Here is a 13,039-nt window from a genome sequence, read left to right as displayed (position 1 = left end):
GTCATTGTCGCATCAAAAGAGATACCTGAAATACCTACGAGCGGACAATAGTTGTTATACATTGCATAGCAAACTCTTCTCGCATTTTAACAAAGTTGATAGTTACAACGGTTATTTAAAGATTTTAAAGAAATAAGACGAAGGCTGCAACAGTTTTAATGCGAACGGTTCAGTATAATGTCCAGTACATTTTTACATCCAGAGAAAGGTACCATAATCTAACGTTTTTACATGATGGATTACTTACAGAATTAGGAAAATTAATCGAAATTTCTCAGTGGCAATTTAAGGTTTACAGATTTTTATGTGAACATTTCTAATATATAGGTATTTCGTTTTGAAGTATGACAATATCGATGATCAGTTTCCAAATATCAATTCGCGTTAGTTACTGCTTAGAAAAAGTAATCATATTACTTAATAACGTATGTGCTAACGCTGTGTTTCTTCGCCGTTTCTCTTAGTAAATTTTGACATTAACTACGGGATTTTCTCTTGAAATATAGATCCCTAAACCGTTTTTGTTTGCGGCACGGCACCGAGGCGCACGTTTCAATGTCTTTGTTTTACCGTTCATTCAGAAGTCTACAAGCACGTTTGATGCATAGCAAAATAATTGATGGACTAAATAGTTCAATACAGGAATTATGACTATCTACTGTTTTGGTAAGGGTCGGTCGCTTCTAAAGCCTGACCAGGCATATATGATCACGCGCCATGTTGCGGAATTTCACTGGAACTAATTTTTTCATACTATACCGAACTGACACACATGTAATACATGAGAAAAACAGCGCCCTCTAGACAATGATCATATATTTCTGATCAGAGTTTACATTTGTTTAGTAACCAAACCTGTCAAACTGCGCCAAGGTCGGTACTTATAGGATTTCATATTGATAAATTACGAGATTTCTTTTCGATTGGATAAATACTTGACAGGACCAGAGAACGAGTATTAAATCAATTTCCAGCCGATCCAGTACGACCTTATATCTGCACTCGTCTTGAATTGCAGTGGAAACTAGTTTTCGAATGATCGGATCAAATGAAAGTATCATTATCATAGCAAATGCCATGGGCAGGGGAATCAGTCCATGAAGCTGGACGTATGAGCATCGCACGGGGACATACTTTCACTGTCTATACAAATGTTTGCTAATGTGTAATGTGCAAAGTTTTTGTTATTGATATCTGGCTAGTCCATACAACTACTATATTTGGAAATACTCTAAAACATATATGTCTATCATCAGAATTGTATGGTCTTGCTATTAAATACATTATGAGTAGTTTAACTCGTGAAACCTTAAGCATTTAGGGTTATTTATCGCTAGAAGACGATAATTCCTGTAGAGTCTAAAGCATGCTCAAATGTATGCAATTGCTGTGTTTGTAAAAATTTAGGACAATCTTAAGGCAGAATGAGTAAGAAAGGAAAAGAACAGCTACACAAAAGGAGTCATCGTTAAATTAAGGCCATCCATCCACGCTTACGAAAATGCTAATTAGTCCGCACGTTACGTAAGACATTACCAACCAGCTGCCCTTTAATATGAATTAAGACCAACCATTTTTGGAGACTAATACTCCCTACGAATCTTATTTTGATAAGCTTGAGGCTATTTTGATACCAATAAGCAGTTACACCTGGGTTTACATTGTATGTTGGATATTGAGTTTTAAATCATTAGCAATAAGGTAGCGGCATTAATTTGTGGGTTAGTATGGATGCGTGGATACGTGGGTGTAGTCTCGGAGGCTAAAGAATCCATGATGTCATCGGGTAGTGTGTCAGGGCCTTCACTTAGTCGACACTTGGCTTTTTATTGCATATCTGATCGCTTTATAGGCTTGAGTCTTTAGTATGACGTTAAAAAAACAATTAAAGTCGTTTATTATACGCCCACTTTTCAATTGATGGTTTGTATTAAAATATAGCAGGTGTCTTCAAATTTGACTTACCACTAAGTATACCTGTGACAGTTTTAATAACTCATACATGTACAAGTTCGACAATGACCTCAATAGTCCAAACGACAAGAGCATAATTACGTAACCAAAAACTATTAATTATGTATTATATATGCAGTTCAAAATTTTTGCCGAAAGCTGAAATCCAAATGTAAGTCTCCAATACAACATTTTCTACAGCCGCTACCTTATTGTTTCAAACATAGTTCGGTAGTGTAGAAGCATAATGTAAATGAAAGGATGTCAATATTACCCATCTGTCCTTATTTGGCAACATTAGCAACTTATTAGCGCCATCACCTCAAGTATCATTGACTGCAAACAACGATCGCAAAGCGGCCGCTGATTGTAGTGATTGTCCATCAACTTTAATGAAACGTTGGTCATGCTCCAGGTAATCACCGTCGTCTTTAATGTCATTAAGAACTTTAACGCTATCGCTGTTGAGTTTAGATTCGCTCGAGCGAGATCTGCGGTTTCGAACAGAATGGACAATGGACTGACGCTGTGAAATATGGAGCGAGCTAGGTTTTGTCCGGATTGGATTCACCGTTTTTAATGTTATTACTATTACAAATCTTTGACCCTAATGCAGTTGATCTATGGCGCGGAGTATTAGCGGGAATTAGAGTCACGATTCAAGCAGCTAGAAGCACAATGGATACTCTCAATGGTGGTTTTTAGAAACAACAAATTTAGCGGAAAATATATTCAGAAATACGTAATCAAAAACCTATTTCAAGTAAAATAAATAAGCTTGGCTATGTGACAACAAAAAACAAGCCCAAAGCCCTGCTTAGATATAAATAATCTGTCGCCGATTAATTACTTACGGATTTTCTTAGAGGTAGATTAATCAATCCTTAAGATGATAGGTACACGTTGCGTTCTTACTAAAGGAATGTGATAATAAAGTTTCATTGACAGTCAAAACAATAGAGCACTATCATAACATAGTTACTGAACACCGACAAGTCAGTAAGCGGAACGAATAATGCCGACATTACATCCCAATCGAATCGTCAAGAATGCGTGCAACCACTCGGAATCGGATTGTGCCCACCAATTTGTTGGAATCGTGAATCCATCTTATTTGTCAATCGAATCGTGAGCAAGTGATGAACAATTTTTTGAAGATCGTATCAAGTTGTTTTTGTTTACTTTTTGGGAATATTTTCGCTTCTCAACATTTGATCTAACAATTTGATGTAGCGCAGGTAATAGCTTCCTATGTAACTTCATTATTCACAGTACCAAAGTAGAAGTTCATCTTGTGCAATATTTCCTAATTAAGCATTGCATTTACATATGCATTCAAATTCAATACAACAAGAAAGATATTGAAATTCCTCAATATCAGAACATAATACGATTATGGCAATAAGTGGGCCTGCTTTTGGATTAGCCACTTGACTGAAATAGCGAGTTCATTGGCATTTGAAGTTCCATGCTGGATCATGTTCATTGCCAGATGTAATCGATCATCTTTGATGAAACAAAACAATATTTAATCATTACATGTTTACCAACTGTAGTTGATTAGTTAGAACATAATTATTATAAAGTAGGTACAAGTACCATAACATTTAAGTGTTTAGCAAGGCTTTATATTTGAACACTGTACGTGTGGATACCATTTGAACGTAACTGACATAATTTGCATTGCACGTTTCTGTATTAGATCAATTCTCATCAATTTTTGTGGTTGGACACTCTATTTAGGTTTTTACGTCACCCACTGCCACTATAAAAATTCGGAACAAAGGATCCCGAATCAGAAACCTAAGCAATGCTTCATCGTAATATTTGATCCCATTATAAAGTCCAAACAGTATCAAGCACCTGGCATCTTGGTTGGGTTGGGAGTTGGGAGTGAAACATAAGAATCGTGGGGCTGCGAGCGTGATTCCGCGATAACCGTCTGCCACGACCTAATGAGCTGCCGTCACTGCTCTGTAAACATAGCGGGTCTGAGCCAAGCTATGGGACACGAGGGAAATTCGTACACAATAATTAAGGGCAACTGACGATGAGCTGAAGCTGCTCAAATTGGGCAATATCTACAACTGAAAGAGAATGAGCAGTAACCAAAGGTATCCTAGCGAAGCGTGACGGAGAATAAAACAACGATGTAGAATATATTATTTGCGTACAATCAACCGGAATCTATCCCGAAATCTTATCTAATATGTAAACCCTAGACAGGTCCTGATGGAGAAAACTGCTGATGTAGTTTCATTAGCTGTATAATTTCCAAGTATCATGATCGGAGCTGTTTATTCTGTGTAATTTGGACGTAACTGCCCTCCTCAAAAGACTCAAACTTTCGAAAGAAAAAGAGGGCACTAAAGTAACATTGATCACTGCTGCTCCGTTAGCGCCGACGATGGCACAGATAAGGAAACAATCCGGCAACATTTCACGTCCGACAATCCTTGCTCCCACGTTATCGCCCATCTTTATTTAGTCTGCGGCTCTGGAGTCGCATGGTTAAAATAATTGGCTAATTGTTTCGCACCTCGCTTTCAGGTTGGCTGCACTCTGTGGCTTATTTCAATAACATGGATGCATGCATATTAGTGAATTTTGTGATATAAGAATAGAATTGAATGTAAATCTATTTTATGCATGTTTAAACAAAAGAATCTCTGAAGCGCAACAATATCCTACTTGTTATTTTCTTGTAACACGCACCTACGGGTCTAAAATACATGTAGCCCAAAGTATTTCGGATGATAATAATGTTGAACTGAATTACATACCCTTAAATATAGGTCCAAGTAAAATGAGACGGCGGGTGAGGTCATCGCAGAACCGTTGACATCATAACTATAGATGGGCATTCGACAAGGCAGGCTATCGATAGATAGATCATCGTGATTATCACATCGCGGCAAAAACATCGCGTCGGAAGTAACCGACGTGCTTATGTAATAAACATTCCAATATTATTTCGGTAGGTACGAGTGCCTACTTATACTTTTTTCGGTGCTGGTATAGATTTTTGCTTGAATAATTCGGATTTCTGATGTTGAAAATTAAACCTGTCTTCAAAATTCTTCAGTTAATTTAACTTTACTTTTAGTAGGTTTAGGGTAGTCTTAATCTTTAGGCGCCACTGACAATCAACTCTTGCCAAACTATAAATATAATGTTAACCACCACCAAGAGTAGAAAAGCAGTCGCTCAATATAAAGCCCGTTAATCAACGTCCGCGTTACGAATAAATCTGTAGGAACTGGATCGACGGACAATCGTAGTGTAATGAGCGAAGGTAGTACTCGTACCATACGCGGCGGTAACGGTCCATGTGGGAAGCCGTTTTGGGATTTGGTAGACTTGTAACAGTTGTAACTTGTGGAAAGAATTAATGGATTATCAGGTTATAAATATGCTGATTCTGTTGCGAATTAACTTTTGCATTAACAAAACATTCAAATATGTCTAAAAATCGTTTTTAGGGTTCCGTACCCAAAGGGTAAAAACGGGAGCCTATTACTAAGACTTCACTGTCCGTCTGTCTGTATGTCTGTCTGTCACCAGGCTGTATCTCATGAACCGTGATACTAAAAACAGAATAAAATAAATATTTAAGTGGGGCTCCCATACAACAAACGTGGTTTTTTTTGCCGTTTTTGCGTAATGGTGCACGAGTTTTTTGTAAGAAAATATTTCTCTACAGTAACAAACAAAAACTAAAGAGCTACGGTTTATCTAGTCTCCCTAAAACCTACCCTGATGGTGTGAAGAGGGTGGTTGGCGGCAACATGCAGTGCGTGACTCATGTGGCTTATGACCGCACACTATGGAGACGGAGCATACATGGTCGCGATCCTCAGCAATGAGGGACCGAGGAAGAAGAAGAAAACCTACCCAATTGCTAGTAAGTTTTCCTACACTGCCAATAATAACCTGATAATAATCTATGATTAATATCACTCTATGTTTCAATCATGTTATGTCAATCATCAATTCATCAATAACTTTATAACATTATATGGCACGATAGATTTATGTCTCACTGTAAGACATTAAATAATAAGAGCTTCACATAGAGCTATGAGCCGTTTGTGTAACTGTCTTTATGAATTCTCACGTGTCCAGATCCTTTTTACGGTTCGCAAACCGTAAAAATGTCTACCTTAATATAAATTCACTTAATATGCCGTTACAGATACATTTATATAGCATATTTGTTTAAAATTTGCAAGTTGACATAACGGTGAGATGCGAATTCTCTGAATTTTATGCAGTTAAACGTTAAACTTCTGTCGCTTAGTAGTGTGACGCCGACAAATAAAGTACCTAAGTACTTAACTTTTCACCTGAAGTTGGTTACAAAATTAAGTTCGGAGGTAGCCGGATGACTTTCTGCTTCATCATCATCATCAGCTTATATTTATATCCATCTCAAAGCTCGGCACAGACCTTTGATACACACCACACCGGTTTAAAGGCAAGGACTTCATGTGTTTAAAATTTCTTCGCCGATGTATGCAAATTGCCAACCATTTTTGTATATTCATCTAAAACAGGCTGGGGTGAATAACACAATCTGCAATATTTACTTTACGTAGGCGCTAGATTCAAGCTCTTATCATTCGCCATGCAAATACAATCATTTGCATAAGACTAGCGAGATAGTGATTTCATTAGGCACTCGGTTATAGCGATTTAAAGCAGGTTTATTATCATCTCTGCAGAAAGCGTAATTGGCATACCTATATTTGCTATTATATTTTTGGACCATATTATTACGGCAGAGTCACCATCAGATATATCATCGCAAACAATGTGCTCAGAAATATCTGAACACGACTATTGTCACCTACATACAGTCGAGGCAAAAATATCAATCCAGACAAATGGCTCATAAATATGTGAACACGACTTTATTGTCTAAGGTGTAAGAGCGTACACATATTTTTGAAACTTTGTTCAAAAGTATTGATTGATGCCTGTTAGTAACATTCATACGGGGAGCAACAGATGCAAACACGTGCGTTATTCTGCATTCAAACATTACGATGATTTATTTACCAGTTCCATATTAAACCATATAAAAAAACATCTAATTCAAAGATATCCCATTTTCCTAACAAATCTAATACGAGTATAACGGATGTCTAATAAAGTCATAAATAATGGACAGGAAAACTCATTACACAGAAGTTATCAATCTCCGATATTGAATGCCAGCCTCCAGTATCGCGTGTCCACTTATCGCCGTCCCACTTTCCCAATTAGAAGCCCTTTGCTTTCTCTGTCTGTGGTTATTAGTTCGGAACTGACACTTTCGGTGCTGGCTCTGCTGTGAATACTTCATATAAGTGCTTTTATTACTTAGACATCTGCGTTCGTAACTAGACTTAAATGGCAAGTTTAAACAAAAGTACATTTACAAGTTAAAACACTTTTAAATCTGACTCACTTATTATTATTACTATTTTTTATTATTATTATTTATTGAGAAACAAACAGTCTTAAAGTAAACATAAGCAACTTAGCTAATAGCTACAAATTGATTGACTTATGTGCAATGATTCAGCAGTAAAAAATAAAAGCTGGTTGGTCAGAGTTTGAATCATCTTGTTTTGAGCTTATAACTGCAGATTGACTCAAATGATGTAAATAAAAATTAACAGGGTAATAAAATGTTAAGAAAGCCTTATAAGGCTTATTGCATCTTGCCAAATAAGGTTAACGGAACAACTTCGCGGATTATTATTTTATGAAGAGTGAAGCGACAACATTCACTTATCCTGCCAAGACTACCAAGGTCAGGGATATCGTAATTGTAGTTACGGTGAATAAAACTCTCTTTGGAAGAACACACCCAAAGTTGAGTTCACTTCAGGAGTAATTTATTATTTATTTAAGATACCAGTATTGAACGACATGGAACATACTCCTTTGTGTTTTAATAAACATTAGAGTTAAGTAGCTTAATTTGAGGCACCCGGTCTTGCCACCCTGCGCCCATAGAGCGCGGGTGTTCACGCGCCGGTGCGCGCGCGCCGCACCTGACTCCTTCCTGTCCGCCATCTTGCAAGCAAAGACACTGACTGCTAAAAGCCTCCTTAGCAACTCAAATAGGTCATTAGATAGCAGCAAATTTTGTTAAAACTTGGAAACCGCGCAAATAAAACTAATAAACATTGCTAATATGTATGTATAAAAACTTTTATGATAAAAAACCGTTGATTCAAAATAAAACTCAAAATGTAGAGTTTAAATCAAGCAATAATACGAGTACTTTTCAACTCCGCTCGGTCTAGAACACATGACTATTAGATTAATCTTCTTTTTCTTTTGATATTTATAGTTAAAAACAACAGTAAAATATTACTATTTTAACCGTAGTTTTTTCACAGCTTTACGGTTCTATCAGCTTTAGTTTCGCGGCCATAACAAATCGCATCGTGTTGAATTGTTGATAACATATGCAGTATAGCTATGAACAGCTGAAAAACAATTAAAATCGACATTGACCTAAAACTGTTACATAATTTTAAAAACGAAACAATGGAAGACAATGGGACCTGCTGTGCAAACGTCTGCGCACGTGATTTCGATTCGACAATCGTGCGCATCGGTGCGCATCTCCGCGTCTCCGGTGATTTACGACCGCTACTGTGAGATGCGAAAACCGATGGAGATATATCATCTCACATAAAACTTACGAAAGTTCAAGAACATATGCGGTTTTAGAAAAATTGTAGACGTATAAATAAATTGCTTGTGCACGATATCGACATAACTTTAGTGTAGTCAGCAGAAGTGGCTTAGCGGGCAAGGTAGCCAGAATGATCTGAACACAAGTTTAATTCTTGAATTTGATTCTTATATGTTAAAATAGATTATTTAACACAACTTCATTGTTAAGATTATAAGAGCTGCGGTTGACTGTACAAATTGATTACCGAGAGCTGGCGCCGAATGAAAATATTGACAAGGACTGTTACGAGTCATCTCTATACTCGCATGTCGCATGTAATGTAAGTACTTAAGTTTGTGTGTCAAGTACTTGTTTATTATTATAGCATTTTAAGTATGTTATCGAAGAAATACTCAAACTAACAGAGAGCCCAAAGTCAAGGCAAATTATTCCATTTTATTATCTTAATGACAGCTATCGCCAGCACGGGACCTCTCTAGTGTGTCTAATCCGCGAAATCTAAACGGCTAAAGGACAAGCCAAGTAACACGATTCAGTAAATTGCACTACTTCAGAGTTCAACCACCTCAACAGCTGTTTTTCTTTTCTTATAACCAATTAAGGTTTAAGATAGCTTTTTGTCAGTTTTTTCTATGAATTAAGTGGCTAATTGTCCAATTAAAGTGATGTCAGAAAAGTGCTTGAGTTCATATATCATTATCGTCTAATTACGGATTGCGTCACGTAGATTACTCTCGCACCCTTCTCACCTTTTCACGTCATACCTCCGTTACATCAATGTGTATAACTATTAATTATAGGTACCAGATACATGTTTCTTCCTATGCATGCATGCTGATCAACAGCATGCTAAGACTCGTACATACATATAGTTTAACCCATCTGCTCTAACATCATTTTCTTGAAAAAAAAAAGTGAATAGGTGTCATTGTAATCTCCCATAGATTTTCATCTACAGTCGATAGTTAGTTTAAATCTATTCAGTTTTTCACAAAGAATAGAAGACCATCCTCATTCCTACTATGTATTATAAACGCCTATAAATAACGGTCAGAAAAACCAAGCACGTCCCATTGAAGTCATATTATGGGTCATTAATTACTAAACAAAAGAAAGTACATGATTATGCAAAAAACATAGAAATGAGCAAAAACCGTTAAGCATGGAGAATAATTATATGCAACTAACTTATATACAGTAGCGGTCTCAGATGGGTGCCTTGAGGCATGCCGGTGGTTTTATGAGTGAATACCACACATTACTAATTATCAGGTTACAGCGTAATCTTCGGATTATTAGAATATTTTAAAACCATGCAATACAAAACCCACTCTGTACTGGTTTATTTCTCAATATAGATAGATTCATATGGGTTACGTTACGGGCTATTATTCTTAACAAAGAAACTAATCGCCGTTTGAAGTCAAACGCTAAATCAGAATCACAATTTAACTACACACTGCATAAATTGCACTGGCAGTGCGATTTATGCAAAATCGTTGCAATCCAAAAACAATTATGCGTTAGTCGAAGCAACGGACCGTGAGACGATTTAAACAAGCATCAGAATATATACTATACCAGTGTAGGTACCACCAGTTTGGCACTGACATAAACGCTATCGAGAACGTAACTTATTTTCTATGCATCTCGCTCGTACTGGCATATTAGTGCGAGCGAGATGTATAAGTAAATTATAAATTACTCATGGTACGGGTAAAGTTCGTCTGCGTGAAATGTTGTTGATGATTGACAAAAACTAACCTATGTAAAGTCGCCATCAGATATCTCGGACCTCAAATTACCTCCAAACCATCTAAATTGGCTTAGCGGACATAGGGTAAAGAGGTAACAGACAGAGCGAGTTACTTTCGCATTTACCTATATAATGTTAGTAGGGATTCCTACAGACTTATAATACAATTTGCTGAATAGGGTTCAAAATTCAATCTAGATTATGTTTCTTGGTACAATTTTGACTTCGATGAAAACCTATATATTTAGTTTTTGAATAGGTACGTAGGTAGGATTATGCTATCCTATTGTTCTCTGACTAGCAAGTCCCTAATATACTTAATTAGAGTAGGTATGTATGTAAATGAACTACATATGTTCACGACAATGTAAGCGCATATCTCATGGTTAGTTAACTGAACAAATCGCCCACGCCTAGCCTTCCTATTACTAATTAAGAGAAAATCTATCCATTGTATGGAATTAAAATGATAACGTACTTTCACTGGCTGAATGGATTCCAACAACGCGTTAATTAAAAAAGGAATTGAATATCTTAATTATAAACTTCAAATATTAAACGCGAGAGAAACACGAGTGAATGTATATTGTATTATGATTCTTAGGATATGATTTATAAGGACTATTCTCGAGTAATCTGGTATAATATTTTCGTCTTCCCAGACGGTTGAACTGCTGACATTATTCCGGTTATTTCAAGAGTTGAACTTTAGGCGCCGTCGTCATGTCTATGCTATTATTGTGGTCTTATCTCTGGCTTTCGATCTGCCATGTTAAATTTCGATCCAAATCCGACGGTTATTTTAACGAGTACATTTTGACAGTTAATGCATTTTTGCCTTACTTTCCTTCCTAGACGAGATAGAAAATAGAAAGGTTATTATAAGTAATACCTTACTCTTTGTTAATGCAATGGTAAGGGGACATTGCTCCAATCTCACTTCGGATCTCTCCTTGTAAGGTGGCAAATTATTTACAAGTAAATTTTACAAGCTTTTTATTCACTTGCAATGTACCTATGTAAGTATCTATGTATGTACTTATGTAACTGTTTGTACGGTTCAAATCTTGCAAGTTAAATTTGACCCTATTCCCGACTTCCAATGAAGCTAAAAAATTTGCATACACATGTAAGTCGGGTGACAATGCAATATGGTACCATCGAGCTGATCTGATGATAGAGACAGGAGGTGGCCATAGGAACTCTGTGATAAAACGACGAAACTAATTGTGTTTGGGGTTTTTAGAATTGTCTCGATGAATATTAGTTGCCTATGGAAAGAAAAGTACAGTCAGCTATAAAAGCTTGTACCACAATTGAATTTTTTGCCAAAAACTTATTAAATCATACAGAAAGAACCTCGTACGTCCAGTGTGCGGTTATTTTACTTTATATTTATAATTTTCCGCCTTAATCTACGAAGCAATTGTTGGAACGATGCAATTATTTTTTTAAGTGTAGTTCTGAAGCTAAACGGTTGATGGTTTGCTATTGCTTTAATTACAGTGATTTTTATTAATTACAGTCGCGCCATATTTCCAATGTAGTTTGTTCATTTTAGCGCTAGAGACCAACTTCATGAGTACCCTTCGCACTTTTGCAAATGATTATCATGTTCACAAATTCGATTTTGACACGTTTTATCAGAAAACCGCCCTTTATTTGTAGTATTAGTATGTCTTTGAATACTGTGAGATACCTAAGTCTAATTATCTTATCGATTGGCAACAAGTACGCAATTAGAATTTATTATGTAGATCCATTATAAATCCAGCTTATGCTCTTAGCCTTATACGGATCTTGATCGTCGCCAGCGCGTCACCCACGCTGTGAAGTCACCGATGACGTCACGGGCGCCTTTTCCACTCAAGACCACCACAAAATTTAAATTGTAGAACGATCTGATATTCGTATTGTTGCGATTGTTATCTAATTTATTCAGCGTGGATATATAATTTTTTACGACCGATTTTGTTACGTTTTATTTAATTGTGTGTTTTACACAAACGACGTGAGAATTGAGAACTAAAGTATCAATGTATAAGATGCTTCTTTTAAGAAAATAAATATTGTCTGTCAGTCTATTGTAATTATAGCAACGGCAAGAGGAAAGCAGAACGTATTTGTACCTACATTAAATATAAACACCACTCCTTTAACTATTTTTGGGCAACTATAATTTCATTTATTAAAAGTCCCACAATAACGGCTATTAATGAAAGCAGACGTTGAAAAATGTTCTAGTGCATGAACACTCCTCCGCATCCTTAACACCTTCAGATTTGGAGCGGACCGTTATTTTCGACCATGTGTGTGCGAAGAATGCAATCCAAACATCCCAATACGGTGCGAGCTAATTTATCTCAAGAGAGAGCAAACTGTCAGATAATAGAGCCTATTCACAACTGATCATGACACTGCATTTCGCAGTATATAGACAAATTTTTTTATCAAAGTAATTTTTCCCCTATTACTAAGACTCCGCTGTCTGTCTGTCTGTCCGTCTGTCACCAGGCTGTATCTCATGAACCGTGATCGCCGATTTCTGTTGCCGCTATAACAACAAATACTAAAAACAGAATAAAATAAATATTTAAGTGGGGCTTCCATACAACAAACGTGATTTTTCT

The 13,039-nt window shown here is 36.6% G+C and overlaps 1 protein-coding gene across 1 annotated transcript in view; it reads right to left on the bottom strand.

Moving 5' to 3' along the window:
* Positions 1–13,039, bottom strand: part of LOC134751067 (uncharacterized) — a 164,481-nt gene that overhangs the window by 145,861 nt on the left and 5,581 nt on the right. The gene's annotated exons all lie outside the window — the stretch shown is intronic.

Source organism: Cydia strobilella, chromosome 21, assembly GCF_947568885.1.
Source record: "Cydia strobilella chromosome 21, ilCydStro3.1, whole genome shotgun sequence".
In the NCBI taxonomy this organism is placed as follows: domain Eukaryota; kingdom Metazoa; phylum Arthropoda; class Insecta; order Lepidoptera; family Tortricidae; genus Cydia; species Cydia strobilella.
The sequence above is the reverse complement of the archived record's forward strand: the minus strand, read 5'-3'. Positions and strand labels throughout refer to the sequence as shown.